The sequence below is a fragment of the Gobius niger genome, assembly GCF_951799975.1.
Source record: "Gobius niger genome assembly, chromosome: 8".
Classification (NCBI taxonomy): Eukaryota; Metazoa; Chordata; class Actinopteri; order Gobiiformes; family Gobiidae; genus Gobius; species Gobius niger.
Genome location: NC_136859.1, coordinates 1,061,256 through 1,075,106, shown reverse-complemented (window position 1 = coordinate 1,075,106; position 13,851 = coordinate 1,061,256). Strand labels below are relative to the sequence as shown.

Below are 13,851 nucleotides of genomic sequence, written 5' to 3'. Positions count from 1 at the left end.
TCATGATAACATATTAATCTTAGTGATGTGCACTTAATAGAAATCGAGGTTCTGTTGTCTTTCTTTTTTGTTTTCTCTTATGTTTTTATTTTTTCTGTGCTGGACCTGCTGCCAGAGGGGGGCAGCCCCCGAGCAGCCGGACCATCCTGTGTTAAGTGTCCTATGCTGTGCATTAAAAGAGACAAGATTTCGGAGTCTGCTGCCAGACGACGCTCTCCTCGAGCAGCCGGCCCCGCCCCCTGACCCCCCGCCCCCCGCCCCCTGCCCTGTACTACGAGTTATGTTGAATGCGGAAACACACGGTTATGTACATGTTATCACTTCTGAGCATTTACTTCCTTTTTTATTACCATCAGCACCAATATCAATACCACAGACTGAATCGATGTTGTTTCATTCAACATTAAGATATAGGTTGTTATGTATGTATAATGATGATAATAACACAACAGCTTTAGCCACTGATTAACAATCATCTTCAAATGTTTACTACACATCTACTGTACAGTTAGTAAAGTGAAATCAGAAGAAGAAAGTGCAAAATCTAATTTATTTGTGTACTGTAGCTTCACACATCAATGAATAAAAATGAAATTGAACATGTGTGTTTTTGTAAAACAACTGCAATTATTGACATATAGACAGTAAACAGTATATTCCAAATATAGACCCGATCAGTTAATATCTTACTATTTCAGCGATTAGTAGCTGAAACAAATCGATTTTAAAACCTGAACTATGAATACATTTTTCACAAATAGGTTGCGTTCACATTATGGAATTCTATTTCAGATGGAGGGTAGGTGTCAATACAACAGAGAGAAACAGTTTATGAAAGAAATTCCCAAAAAGAATATGTCCAAATGTTTTCCTTGATCGTTATTTAGTAGTGATTGTATTCAGGGTTCTCCCGCTGAGTCAGTGAAGTGCGTTGCTTTGTTTTGCTGACAGACAAGACATGTTTAAGTTTGGGCTCCATAACAAGTATATTTATGAAAACAAACCTGACCAACATCACGCACATGTTTTTGAAAATTGTTTCTCCACTTTTTTACGCCTTTATGAGGAAACCATTAGCCCATAGTTCATATGTGTTGGATGATATGAATTTTAACTTTGTGACAGTTTATTTTTCATGTGAATCGGCCCAATAATTACAGATAAATTGGCAACAAACTATAACAAAAAATGAACAGTTAAACTAGTCACTGCCATCAAATTTTCAGTTGCCTTCCATGTGACATATCAACATTCTTAAGAGAGTTTAATATTGAGGTGAACACAACCTATTGCACAGTCTTAGCAAAAACCACTGTAAACAAGCATGTAGAGGCTTTGCTACTCCTTCTCTCCCACCACTGACTCTGTGCTCTGTGTGGTGTCTGATGGTTGCATTTCTGGACATGTATATATTTTGGCCAATAGCTCAGGTATTGGATGTGTCTTTTTCATGAGGCTCAGTGCAGCTGCGGCCTGCGCCCACTAGAGGGAGCCACAGTGCACAACATTTAAAATCCACTTCACTAATGTTTGCTGAGATATGTTTTGATGTTTGTCTTGATTTCACTGATTCACTGCTTTAACCAAAAACACGTCAGACTCATCGTGGTTCATTTTATTGTCTTGAAAACATCTGGCCCCACTTTAGGAACCTCTGGCCTCACTTTAGGAACCTCTGGCCCCACTTTAGGAACCTCTGGCCCCACTTTAGGAACCCCTGGCCTCGACTGTGGAGCAGCTGCCCCTCAGTCTGCCACTTCTCACGGTCTCTTTTGAAGCTCTTCACCCCCGCCTGAGCCCAGCACCTTTTCTCCAGTTCGGCTTTACCCAAATCTAAAAGTGTCAAGACAAAAGCAAAAACACAAGGTAAAAGATCAGTTTAAATGAGATTCTCAGGTCTTAGCTTTCAAATGAGCGTCACCCTGGCCTATAGGCTGTAAACTTTTAGATTTAGGTAAAACAAAACAGTAGAAGATGCACTTGTTTAAAGGGGCTAGATGCAGTTGGCCATTGTATACTCACTACTGCCACCTCAGGCCATACGTGTAACTGCAGCTTCTATATTAACCTCTTACCTCCCACCTGAACAGAGCACTTTCTCTCCAGTTTGGTTTTACCCAAATCCATCCATCCATTTTCTTCCTCTTTATCCGGGGCCGGGTCGCGGGGGCAGCGTCTCAGCAGAGACGCCCAGACTTCCCGATCCACACACACCTCCTCCAGCTGTTCTGACCCCGAGGCCACACCTCCTCCAGCTGTTCTGACCCTGAGGCCACACCTCCTCCAGCTGTTCTGACCCCGAGGCCACACCTCCTCCAGCTGTTCTGACCCCGAGGCCACACCTCCTCCAGCTGTTCTGACCCCGAGGCCACACCTCCTCCAGCTGTTCTGACCCCGAGGCCGCACCTCCTCCAGCTCGGAGACATAGTCCCACCACCGTGTCCTGGGTTTTCCACGAGGCCTTGTCCCACTAGGACATACCTGACCAGACCAGGAGGTATCCGGAACAGATGCCCGAGCCACCTCAGCTGCTCCTTTCGACGTGAAGGAGCAGCGACTCTACTCCGAGCTCCTCCCGGGTAACTGAGCTCCTCACCCGATCTTGAAGGGTGCGTCCAGACAGAGCCGTGGGAAGATGTTTTAGTGAGGGGGCGCTGAGGGACAAGATTTACCCCCAAAATACTTTTTCTGTGCAAAAATCCTATTTATAAACCTCTTAACTCCCGCCTGAACCGAGAGCATTTTCTCCAGTTCAGCTTTACCCAAATCCTGTAGGCCAGTGTGACGCCTCATTTGAAAGACCTGCAAAACTAAACTGATCTTTTTCCGAACATCAGATATTTTTTCATCACTTTTTTGTTGGGCAGTCGTCTCATTTTTGTCAAATTTTCGTGACTTTTTTGTCACTTTTTCCTCAAATTATTCACATTTTTTTTGTCAAATTCTTATCGCTTTTTTGTAAATTTTTTCTCAATTTTTCGTCCATTTTTTCTCACTTTTTTGGTCAAATTTTTGTCCATTTTTGTCATTTTTTGTACCATACCATACCAACTTTATTTATAAAGCACTCACGTCAGGAGAGAGGAGTCAGAGTCAGAGCAGCAGAGGCGTCGTCTGCAGCCGGAGCTCAGGTGAGTGGCTGGGTTTACTTTATTATTGTAACAGGAGAAAAACAGAAGCCACTGCAAAAAGGACATAAAACATAGATTTAAATCATTATCAGGGTTTACACAGGAAACAGTAAGTCCAATTAAATGCTTTTTTTTTAAAAGCCAAAGAAACAGAATAAAATAACGTGGGTGACCAGACGTATGTACCTGAAAATACTTTAACTACAGCCACATAAGAACAGATCTATTTCCTCCAGTATTAGAAATAAACTCACAGGTTTTCATACTTCAGTATCATTGTGACAGTTGACTCTCTTTAGGCGGCACAGAGCGTTCTCTCAGAGCTGCATAGTTTAAATGTTTGTGGCCTCTCCCTTTCGGCGGAGTTTCTTCACAATTATGTCTAAAAATAACATCCTCATTCACTGTGATTGGTTAATCCTCATGAGGAAACAATAAGGGTTAAACAGTCTCTCTCTTCCAAGGTATTTAAGATTAAGATCTTGGTCCAATGTTTTAGTGTTTTTGTGTTTTCACTTTTTATGCAAAAAGAAAAGACATCACAGAAAGAACTCCAAACCCATTGTCAGGGGTCGTGGGCGACACGTCAGGGGTCGTGGGCGACATGTCAGGGGTCGTGGGCGACATGTCAGGGGCCGTGGGCGACATGTCAGGGGCCGTGGGCGACATGTCAGGGGTCGTGGACGACACGTCAGGGGTCGTGAGCGACACGTCAGGGGCCGTGGGCGACATGTCAGGGGCCGTGGGCGACACGTCAGGGGCCGTGGGTGACGCGTCAGGGGCCGTGGGCGACGCGTCAGGGGCTGTGGGCGACGCGTCAGGGGCTGTGGGCGACACGTCAGGGGTCGTGGGCGACGCGTCAGGGGCCGTGGGCGACACGTCAGGGGCCGTGGGCGACACGTCAGGGGTCGTGGGCGACGCGTCAGGGGTCGTGGGCGACGCGTCAGGGGCCGTGGGCGACACGTCAGGGGTCGTGGGCGACACGTCAGGGGTCGTGGACGACACGTCAGGGGTCGTGGGCGACACGTCAGGGGTCGTGGGCGACATGTCAGGGGTCGTGGGCGACATGTCAGGGGCCGTGGGCGACATGTCAGGGGTCGTGGGCGACATGTCAGGGGTCGTGGGCGACATGTCAGGGGCCGTGGGCGACATGTCAGGGGCCGTGGGCGACATGTCAGGGGTCGTGGGCGACATGTCAGGGGCCGTGGGCGACATGTCAGGGGTCGTGGGCGACACGTCAGGGGTCATGGACGACACGTCAGGGGTCGTGGGCGACACGTCAGGGGTCGTGGGCGACATGTCAGGGGCCGTGGGCGACATGTCAGGGGCCGTGGGCGACATGTCAGGGGCCGTGGGCGACATGTCAGGGGTCGTGGGCGACACATCAGGGGTCGTGGGCGACATGTCAGGGGCCGTGGGCGACATGTCAGGGGCCGTGGGCGACACGTCAGGGGCCGTGGGCGACACGTCAGGGGCCGTGGGCGACATGTCAGGGGCCGTGGGCGACACGTCAGGGGCCGTGGGCGACACGTCAGGGGCCGTGGGCGACACGTCAGGGGTCGTGGGCGACATGTCAGGGGCCGTGGGCGACGCGTCAGGGGTCGTGGGCGACACATCAGGGGTCGTGGGCGACACGTCAGGGGCCGTGGGCGACACGTCAGGGGTCGTGGGCGACATGTCAGGGGTCGTGGGCGACACGTCAGGGGCCGTGGGCGACACATCAGGGGTCGTGGGCGACATGTCAGGGGCCGTGGGCGACATGTCAGGGGCCGTGGGCGACATGTCAGGGGCCGTGGGCGACATGTCAGGGGCCGTGGGCGACACGTCAGGGGTCGTGGGCGACATGTCAGGGGTCGTGGGCGACACATCAGGGGTCGTGGGCGACATGTCAGGGGCCGTGGGCGACATGTCAGGGGCCGTGGGCGACATGTCAGGGGCCGTGGGCGACATGTCAGGGGTCGTGGGCGACACGTCAGGGGCCGTGGGCGACACGTCAGGGGCCGTGGGCGACACATCAGGGGTCGTGGGCGACATGTCAGGGGCCGTGGGCGACATGTCAGGGGCCGTGGGCGACATGTCAGGGGTCGTGGGCGACATGTCAGGGGCCGTGGGCGACATGTCAGGGGCCGTGGGCGACACGTCAGGGGTCGTGGGCGACACGTCAGGGGCCGTGGGCGACACGTCAGGGGTCGTGGGCGACACGTCAGGGGTCGTGGGCGACACGTCAGGGGTCGTGGGCGACACGTCAGGGGCCGTGGGCGACACGTCAGGGGCCGTGGGCGACACGTCAGGGGCCGTGGGCGACACGTCAGGGGCCGTGGGCGACACGTCAGGGGCCGTGGGCGACATGTCAGGGGTCGTGGGCGACATGTCAGGGGCCGTGGGCGACATGTCAGGGGTCGTGGGCGACACGTCAGGGGCCGTGGGCGACACGTCAGGGGCCGTGGGCGACGCGTCAGGGGCCGTGGGCGACACGTCAGGGGTCGTGGGCGACATGTCAGGGGTCGTGGGCGACATGTCAGGGGTCGTGGACGACACGTCAGGGGTCGTGGGCGACACGTCAGGGGCCGTGGGCGACGCGTCAGGGGCCGTGGGCGACGCGTCAGGGGTCGTGGGCGACATGTCAGGGGCCGTGGGCGACATGTCAGGGGCCGTGGGCGACATTTCAGGGGCCGTGGGCGACATGTCAGGGGTCGTGGGCGACACGTCAGGGGCCGTGGGCGACGCGTCAGGGGTCGTGGGCGACATGTCAGGGGTCGTGGGCGACGCGTCAGGGGTCGTGGACGACACGTCAGGGGTCGTGGGCGACACATCAGGGGTCGTGGGCGACACGTCAGGGGCCGTGGGCGACGCGTCAGGGGTCGTGGGCGACACGTCAGGGGCCGTGGGCGACGCGTCAGGGGTCGTGGGCGACATGTCAGGGGCCGTGGGCGACATGTCAGGGGTCGTGGGCGACGCGTCAGGGGTCGTGGGCGACGCGTCAGGGGCCGTGGGCGACGCGTCAGGGGTCGTGGACGACGCGTCAGGGGCCGTGGGCGACGCGTCAGGGGTCGTGGGCGACGCGTCAGGGGCCGTGGGCGACGTGTCAGGGGTCGTGGGCGACGTGTCAGGGGTCGTGGGCGACGCGTCAGGGGCCGTGGGCGACACATCTGCAGATGTGGAGCCGGGCTGAGGGTGAGAGTCGTCTGGCTGCAGGATTCACCTATTGTACATGTTTTTCGTGGTACGGAAAATGAAGGAAACCTAAGACACATGGAGAACATACAAACTCTACACAGAAAGGACCCAACCAGGTGGGACTCGAACTCAGGACCGTCACAAAAGCCTTTCCCAAAACTGAAGTGCCTCGGAGGCCCTGCAGGGTCCCCGGACCCCACTTTGGGAACGGCTGCATCACAACATTGAATGAAGCAACACCTGCAAAGCCTGTTCACCTGCATCACCATCAAAACATGCTGATCATCTTTACCAGGAAATGATGATCACGTTGATCCAGTTTGATGTGTTTTGTGGAGGGGGGGGGGGGGGGGGGGGGGCAGGTCATAAGACTCAGGTGAGAGGAGTCAGAGTCAGAGCAGCAGAGGCGTCGTCTGCAGCCGGAGCTCAGGTGAGTGGCTGGGTTTACTTTATTATTGTAACAGGAGAAAAACAGAAGCCACTGCAAAAAGGACATAAAACATAGATTTAAATCATTATCAGGGTTTACACAGGAAACAGTAAGTCCAATTAAATGCTTTTTTTTTTAAAGCCAAAGAAACAGAATAAAATAACGTGGGTGACCAGACGTATGTACCTGAAAAGACTTTAACTACAGCCACATAAGAACAGATCTATTTCCTCCAGTATTAGAAATAAACTCACAGGTTTTCATACTTCAGTATAATTGTGACAGTTGACTCTCTTTAGGCGGCACAGAGCGTTCTCTCAGAGCTGCATAGTTTAAATGTTTGTGGCCTCTCCCTTTCGGCGGAGTTTCTTCACAATTATGTTTAAAAATAACATCCTCATTCACTGTGATTGGTTAATCCTCATGAGGAAACAATAAGGGTTAAACAGTCTCTCTCTTCCAAGGTATTTAAGATTAAGATCTTGGTCCAATGTTTTAGTGTTTTTGTGTTTTCACTTTTTATGCACAAAGAAAAGACATCACAGAAAGAACTCCAAACCCATTGATTTAAAAAGGCTTTGAGTGCCCTCGAGTTCTGCCATGTTTGATTTTATTCTTGTATTTCTGTGAAGTGTCATTGAGTGTCTAGAAAACGCTGTACAAATAAAATGTATTATTATTGGGCAGTGGATATTTAGCCGAGACTGTTGTTTTATTATTTTTGCCATTTTCCCTAATTCACCAAATCATATCACAAAACCTTCACTTTACAGCCATGGTTAGTGTGAACTGTTTAATCAGAAAATATAAACAACCCTAACCCTAAGGTTCACTCTGTCCCTGGCTCTCAGCAAAGGTTTAAAGGGGCTATAAGGAGTTTAAAAATGTTAATATTAAGTATTTTCCTCCCCCTACATGTTCCAGCCATGTCCTAATGTGTAGAATGAGCTCAGACCTGTTCACCACAACTGCCTCTAAAATCCTGTACGGTCACTCAAAAATGTGTCACTTCGGCCTGAATTGCCGTCATGCACGAGCTTAATATAGAAGGTGCAGTTACACATATGGCCTGAGGTGGCAGTAGTGAGTATAAAATGGCGAACTTTCTTCCAGCCCCTTTAATCACGTGACACATGATAGTCATGAATTGAGTGAAAGTTACGTCAGGGATAATGTAAAGAACGCTGGTCATTATTGGGAAAATAAACAACGACAGACGCGTCAGGGACCGTGGGCGACTTGTCAGGGGCTGTGGGCGACACGTCAGGGGCCGTGGGCGACTTGTCAGGGGCTGTGGGCGACTTGTCAGGGGCTGTGGGCGACACGTCAGGGGCCGTGGGCGACTTGTCAGGGGCCGTGGGCGACATGTCAGGGGCCGTGGGCGACATGTCAGGGGCCGTGGGCGACACGTCAGGGGCCGTGGGCGACTTGTCAGGGGCCGTGGGCGACATTTCAGGGGCCGTGGGCGACTTGTCAGGGGCCGTGGGCGACATGTCAGGGACCGTGGGCGACTTGTCAGGGGCCGTGGGCGACATGTCAGGGGTCGTGGGCGACATGTCAGAGGCCGTGGGCGACACGTCAGGGGTCGTGGGCGACTTGTCAGGGGCTGTGGGCGACTTGTCAGGGGCTGTGGGCGACACGTCAGGGGCCGTGGGCGACTTGTCAGGGGCCGTGGGCGACATGTCAGGGGCCGTGGGCGACATGTCAGGGGCCGTGGGCGACACGTCAGGGGCCGTGGGCGACTTGTCAGGGGCCGTGGGCGACATTTCAGGGGCCGTGGGCGACTTGTCAGGGGCCGTGGGCGACATGTCAGGGACCGTGGGCGACTTGTCAGGGGCCGTGGGCGACATGTCAGGGGTCGTGGGCGACATGTCAGAGGCCGTGGGCGACTTGTCAGGGGTCGTGGGCGACGTGTCAGGGGTCGTGGGCGACTTGTCAGGGGTCGTGGGCGACATGTCAGGGACCGTGGGCGACATGTCAGGGGTCGTGGGTGACGCGTCAGGGGTCGTGGGCGACATTTCAGGGGCCGTGGGCGACGCGTCAGGGGTCGTGGGCGACGCGTCAGGGGCCGTGGGCGACTTGTCAGGGGCCGTGGGCGACTTGTCAGGGGCCGTGGGCGACTTGTCAGGGGCCGTGGGCGACTTGTCAGGGGTCATGGGCGACAAGTCAGGGGCCGTGGGCGACATGTCAGGGGCTGTGGGCGACATGTCAGGGGCCGTGGGCGACACGTCAGGGGTCGTGGGCGACACGTCAGGGGCCGTGGGCGACTTGTCAGGGGTCGTGGGCGACATGTCAGGGGCTGTGGGCGACGCGTCAGGGGCCGTGGGCGACACGTCAGGGGCCGTGGGCGACTTGTCAGGGGCCGTAACAGGAGAAAAACAGAAGCCACGGCAAAAAGGACATAAAACATAGATTTAAATCATTATCAGGGTTTACGCAGGAAACAGTAAGTCCAATTAAATGCTTTTTTTTTAAAAGCCAAAGAAACAGAATAAAATAACGTGGGTGACCAGACGTATGTACCTGAAAATACTTTAACTACAGCCACATAAGAACAGATCTATTTCCTCCAGTATTAGAAATAAACTCACAGGTTTTCATACTTCAGTATCATTGTGACAGTTGACTCTCTTTAGGCGGCACAGAGCGTTCTCTCAGAGCTGCATAGTTTAAATGTTTGTGGCCTCTCCCTTTCGGCGGAGTTTCTTCAGAATGTTTAAAAATAACATCCTCATTCACTGTGATTGGTTAATCCTCATGAGGAAACAATAAGGGTTAAACAGTCTCTCTCTTCCAAGGTATTTAAGATTAAGATCTTGGTCCAATGTTTTAGTGCTTTTGTGTTTTCACTTTTTATGCAAAAAGAAAAGACATCACAGAAAGAACTCCAAACCCATTGTCAGGGGTCGTGGGCGACGCGTCAGGGGCTGTGGGCGACACGTCAGGGGTCGTGGGCGACGCGTCAGGGGCCGTGGGCGACACGTCAGGGGTCGTGGGCGAGGCGTCAGGGGCCGTGGGCGACACGTCAGGGGCCGTGGGCGACACGTCAGGGGTCGTGGGCGACACGTCAGGGGCCGTGGGCGACACGTCAGGGGCCGTGGGCGACACGTCAGGGGTCGTGGGCGACACGTCAGGGGTCGTGGGCGACACGTCAGGGGTCGGGGGCGACGCGTCAGGGGTCGTGGGCGACGCGTCAGGGGCCGTGGGCGACGTGTCAGGGGTCGTGGGCGACGTGTCAGGGGCCGTGGGCGACGTGTCAGGGGCCGTGGGCGACGTGTCAGGGGTCGTGGGCGACGTGTCAGGGGTCGTGGGCGACGTGTCAGGGGTCGTGGGCGACACGTCAGGAGTCGTGGGCGACGTGTCAGGGGCCGTGGGCGACGTGTCAGGGGCCGTGGGCGACGTGTCAGGGGTCGTGGGCGACGTGTCAGGGGTCGTGGGCGACGTGTCAGGGGTCGTGGGCGACGCGTCAGGGGCCGTGGGCGACGTGTCAGGGGTCGTGGGCGACGTGTCAGGGGTCGTGGGCGACGTGTCAGGGATCGTGGGCGACGTGTCAGGGGTCGTGGGCGACACGTCAGGAGTCGTGGGCGACGTGTCAGGGGCCGTGGCCGACGTGTCAGGGGCCGTGGGCGACGTGTCAGGGGTCGTGGGCGACGTGTCAGGGGTCGTGGGCGACACGTCAGGGGTCGTGGGCGACGTGTCAGGGGCCGTGGCCGACGTGTCAGGGGCCGTGGGCGACGTGTCAGGGGCCGTGGGCGACGTGTCAGGGGCCGTGGGCGACGTGTCAGGGGTCGTGGGCGACGTGTCAGGGGTCGTGGGCGACGTGTCAGGGGTCGTGGGCGACGCGTCAGGGGTCGTGGGCGACAAGTCAGGGGTCGTGGGCGACAAGTCAGGGGTCGTGGGCGACGCGTCAGGGGTCGTGGGCGACACGTCAGGGGTCGTGGGCGACACGTCAGGGGCCGTGGGCGACGTGTCAGGGGTCGTGGGCGACAAGTCAGGGGTCGTGGGCGACACGTCAGGGGTCGTGGGCGACACGTCAGGGGCCGTGGGCGACATGTCAGGGGCCGTGGGCGACACGTCAGGGGCCGTGGGCGACATGTCAGGGGTCGAGGGCGACACGTCAGGGGCCGTGGGCGACGTGTCAGGGGCCGTGGGCGACACGTCAGGGGCCGTGGGTGACACGTCAGGGGCCGTGGGCGACGTGTCAGGGGCCGTGGGCGACATTTCAGGGGCCGTGGGCGACTTGTCAGGGGCCGTGGGCGACATGTCAGGGGCCGTGGGCGACACGTCAGGGGCCGTGGGCGACTTGTCAGGGGCCGTGGGCGTCATTTCAGGGGCCGTGGGCGACTTGTCAGGGGCCGTGGGCGACATGTCAGGGGCCGTGGGCGACACGTCAGGGGCCGTGGGCGACAAGTCAGGGGTCGTGGGCGACACGTCAGGGGCTGTGGGCGACACGTCAGGGGTCGTGGGCGACAAGTCAGGGGCTGTGGGCGACACGTCAGGGGTCGTGGGCGACATGTCAGGGGTCGTGGGCGACACGTCAGGGGCCGTGGGCGACAAGTCAGGGGCTGTGGGCGACACGTCAGGGGTCGTGGGCGACATGTCAGGAGTCGTGGGCGACGTGTCAGGGGCCGTGGGCGACACGTCAGGGGCCGTGGGCGACACGTCAGGGGTCGTGGGCGACATTTCAGGGGTCGTGGGCGACAAGTCAGGGGTCGTGGGCGACGCGTCAGGGGTCGTGGGCGACATTTCAGGGGCTGTGGGCGACACGTCAGGGGCTGTGGGCGACACGTCAGGGGTCGTGGGCGACAAGTCAGGGGTCGTGGGCGACAAGTCAGGGGTCGTGGGCGACGCGTCAGGGGTCGTGGGCGACATTTCAGGGGCTGTGGGCGACACGTCAGGGGTCGTGGGCGACATGTCAGGGGTCGTGGGCGACTTGTCAGGGGTCGTGGGCGACGCGTCAGGGGTCGTGGACGACATGTCAGGGGTCGTGGGCGACGCGTCAGGGGTCGTGGGCGACATGTCAGGGGTCGTGGGCGACAAGTCAGGGGTCGTGGGCGACGCGTCAGGGGTCGTGGGCGACATGTCAGGGGTCGTGGGCGACGCGTCAGGGGTCGTGGGCGACATGTCAGGGGTCGTGGGCGACATGTCAGGGGCTGTGGGCGACACGTCAGGGGTCGTGGGCGACAAGTCAGGGGTCGTGGACGACATGTCAGGGGTCGTGGGCGACGCGTCAGGGGTCGTGGGCGACACGTCAGGGGTCGTGGGCGACATGTCAGGGGCTGTGGGCGACACGTCAGGGGTCGTGGGCGACGTGTCAGGGGTCGTGGGCGACACGTCAGGGGTCGTGGGCGACGCGTCAGGGGCCGTGGGCGACACGTCAGGGGCTGTGGGCGATGCGTCAGTGGTCGTGGGCGACACGTCAGGGGTCGTGGGCGACAAGTCAGGGGCCGTGGGCGACACGTCAGGGGCCGTGGGCGACACGTCAGGGGCCGTGGGTGACAAGTCAGGGGCTGTGGGCGATGCGTCAGTGGTCGTGGGCGACACGTCAGGGGTCGTGGGCGACAAGTCAGGGGCCGTGGGCGACACGTCAGGGGCCGTGGGCGACACGTCAGGGGCTGTGGGCGATGCGTCAGTGGTCGTGGGCGACACGTCAGGGGTCGTGGGCGACATGTCAGGGGTCGTGGGCGACACGTCAGTGGTCGTGGGCGACGCGTCAGGGACCGTGGGCGACTTGTCAGGGGCTGTGGGCGACACGTCAGGGGCCGTGGGCGACTTGTCAGGGGCTGTGGGCGACTTGTCAGGGGCTGTGGGCGACACGTCAGGGGCCGTGGGCGACTTGTCAGGGGCCGTGGGCGACTTGTCAGGGGCCGTGGGCGACTTGTCAGGGGCTGTGGGCGACTTGTCAGGGGCTGTGGGCGACACGTCAGGGGCCGTGGGCGACTTGTCAGGGGCCGTGGGCGACATGTCAGGGGCCGTGGGCGACATGTCAGGGGCCGTGGGCGACACGTCAGGGGCCGTGGGCGACTTGTCAGGGGCCGTGGGCGACATTTCAGGGGCCGTGGGCGACTTGTCAGGGGCCGTGGGCGACATGTCAGGGACCGTGGGCGACTTGTCAGGGGCCGTGGGCGACATGTCAGGGGTCGTGGGCGACATGTCAGAGGCCGTGGGCGACTTGTCAGGGGTCGTGGGCGACGTGTCAGGGGTCGTGGGCGACTTGTCAGGGGTCGTGGGCGACATGTCAGGGACCGTGGGCGACATGTCAGGGGTCGTGGGTGACGCGTCAGGGGTCGTGGGCGACATTTCAGGGGCCGTGGGCGACGCGTCAGGGGTCGTGGGCGACGCGTCAGGGGCCGTGGGCGACTTGTCAGGGGCCGTGGGCGACTTGTCAGGGGCCGTGGGCGACTTGTCAGGGGTCATGGGCGACAAGTCAGGGGCCGTGGGCGACATGTCAGGGGCTGTGGGCGACATGTCAGGGGCCGTGGGCGACACGTCAGGGGTCGTGGGCGACACGTCAGGGGCCGTGGGCGACTTGTCAGGGGTCGTGGGCGACATGTCAGGGGCTGTGGGCGACGCGTCAGGGGCCGTGGGCGACACGTCAGGGGCCGTGGGCGACATGTCAGGGGCTGTGGGCGACATGTCAGGGGCCGTGGGCGACACGTCAGGGGTCGTGGGCGACACGTCAGGGGCCGTGGGCGACTTGTCAGGGGTCGTGGGCGACATGTCAGGGGCTGTGGGCGACGCGTCAGGGGCCGTGGGCGACACGTCAGGGGCCGTGGGCGACTTGTCAGGGGCCGTAACAGGAGAAAAACAGAAGCCACGGCAAAAAGGACATAAAACATAGATTTAAATCATTATCAGGGTTTACGCAGGAAACAGTAAGTCCAATTAAATGCTTTTTTTTTAAAAGCCAAAGAAACAGAATAAAATAACGTGGGTGACCAGACGTATGTACCTGAAAATACTTTAACTACAGCCACATAAGAACAGATCTATTTCCTCCAGTATTAGAAATAAACTCACAGGTTTTCATACTTCAGTATCATTGTGACAGTTGACTCTCTTTAGGCGGCACAGAGCGTTCTCTCAGAGCTGCATAGTTTAAATGTTTGTGGC

General features: G+C 58.0%; 1 protein-coding gene across 1 annotated transcript in view; it reads right to left on the bottom strand.

The window, feature by feature from the left end:
• LOC306966774 (uncharacterized protein) overlaps positions 1–13,851 on the bottom strand; it is a gene marked incomplete at both ends in the record, with an annotated part of 190,776 nt that overhangs the window by 30,426 nt on the left and 146,499 nt on the right. The window lies entirely within an intron of this gene.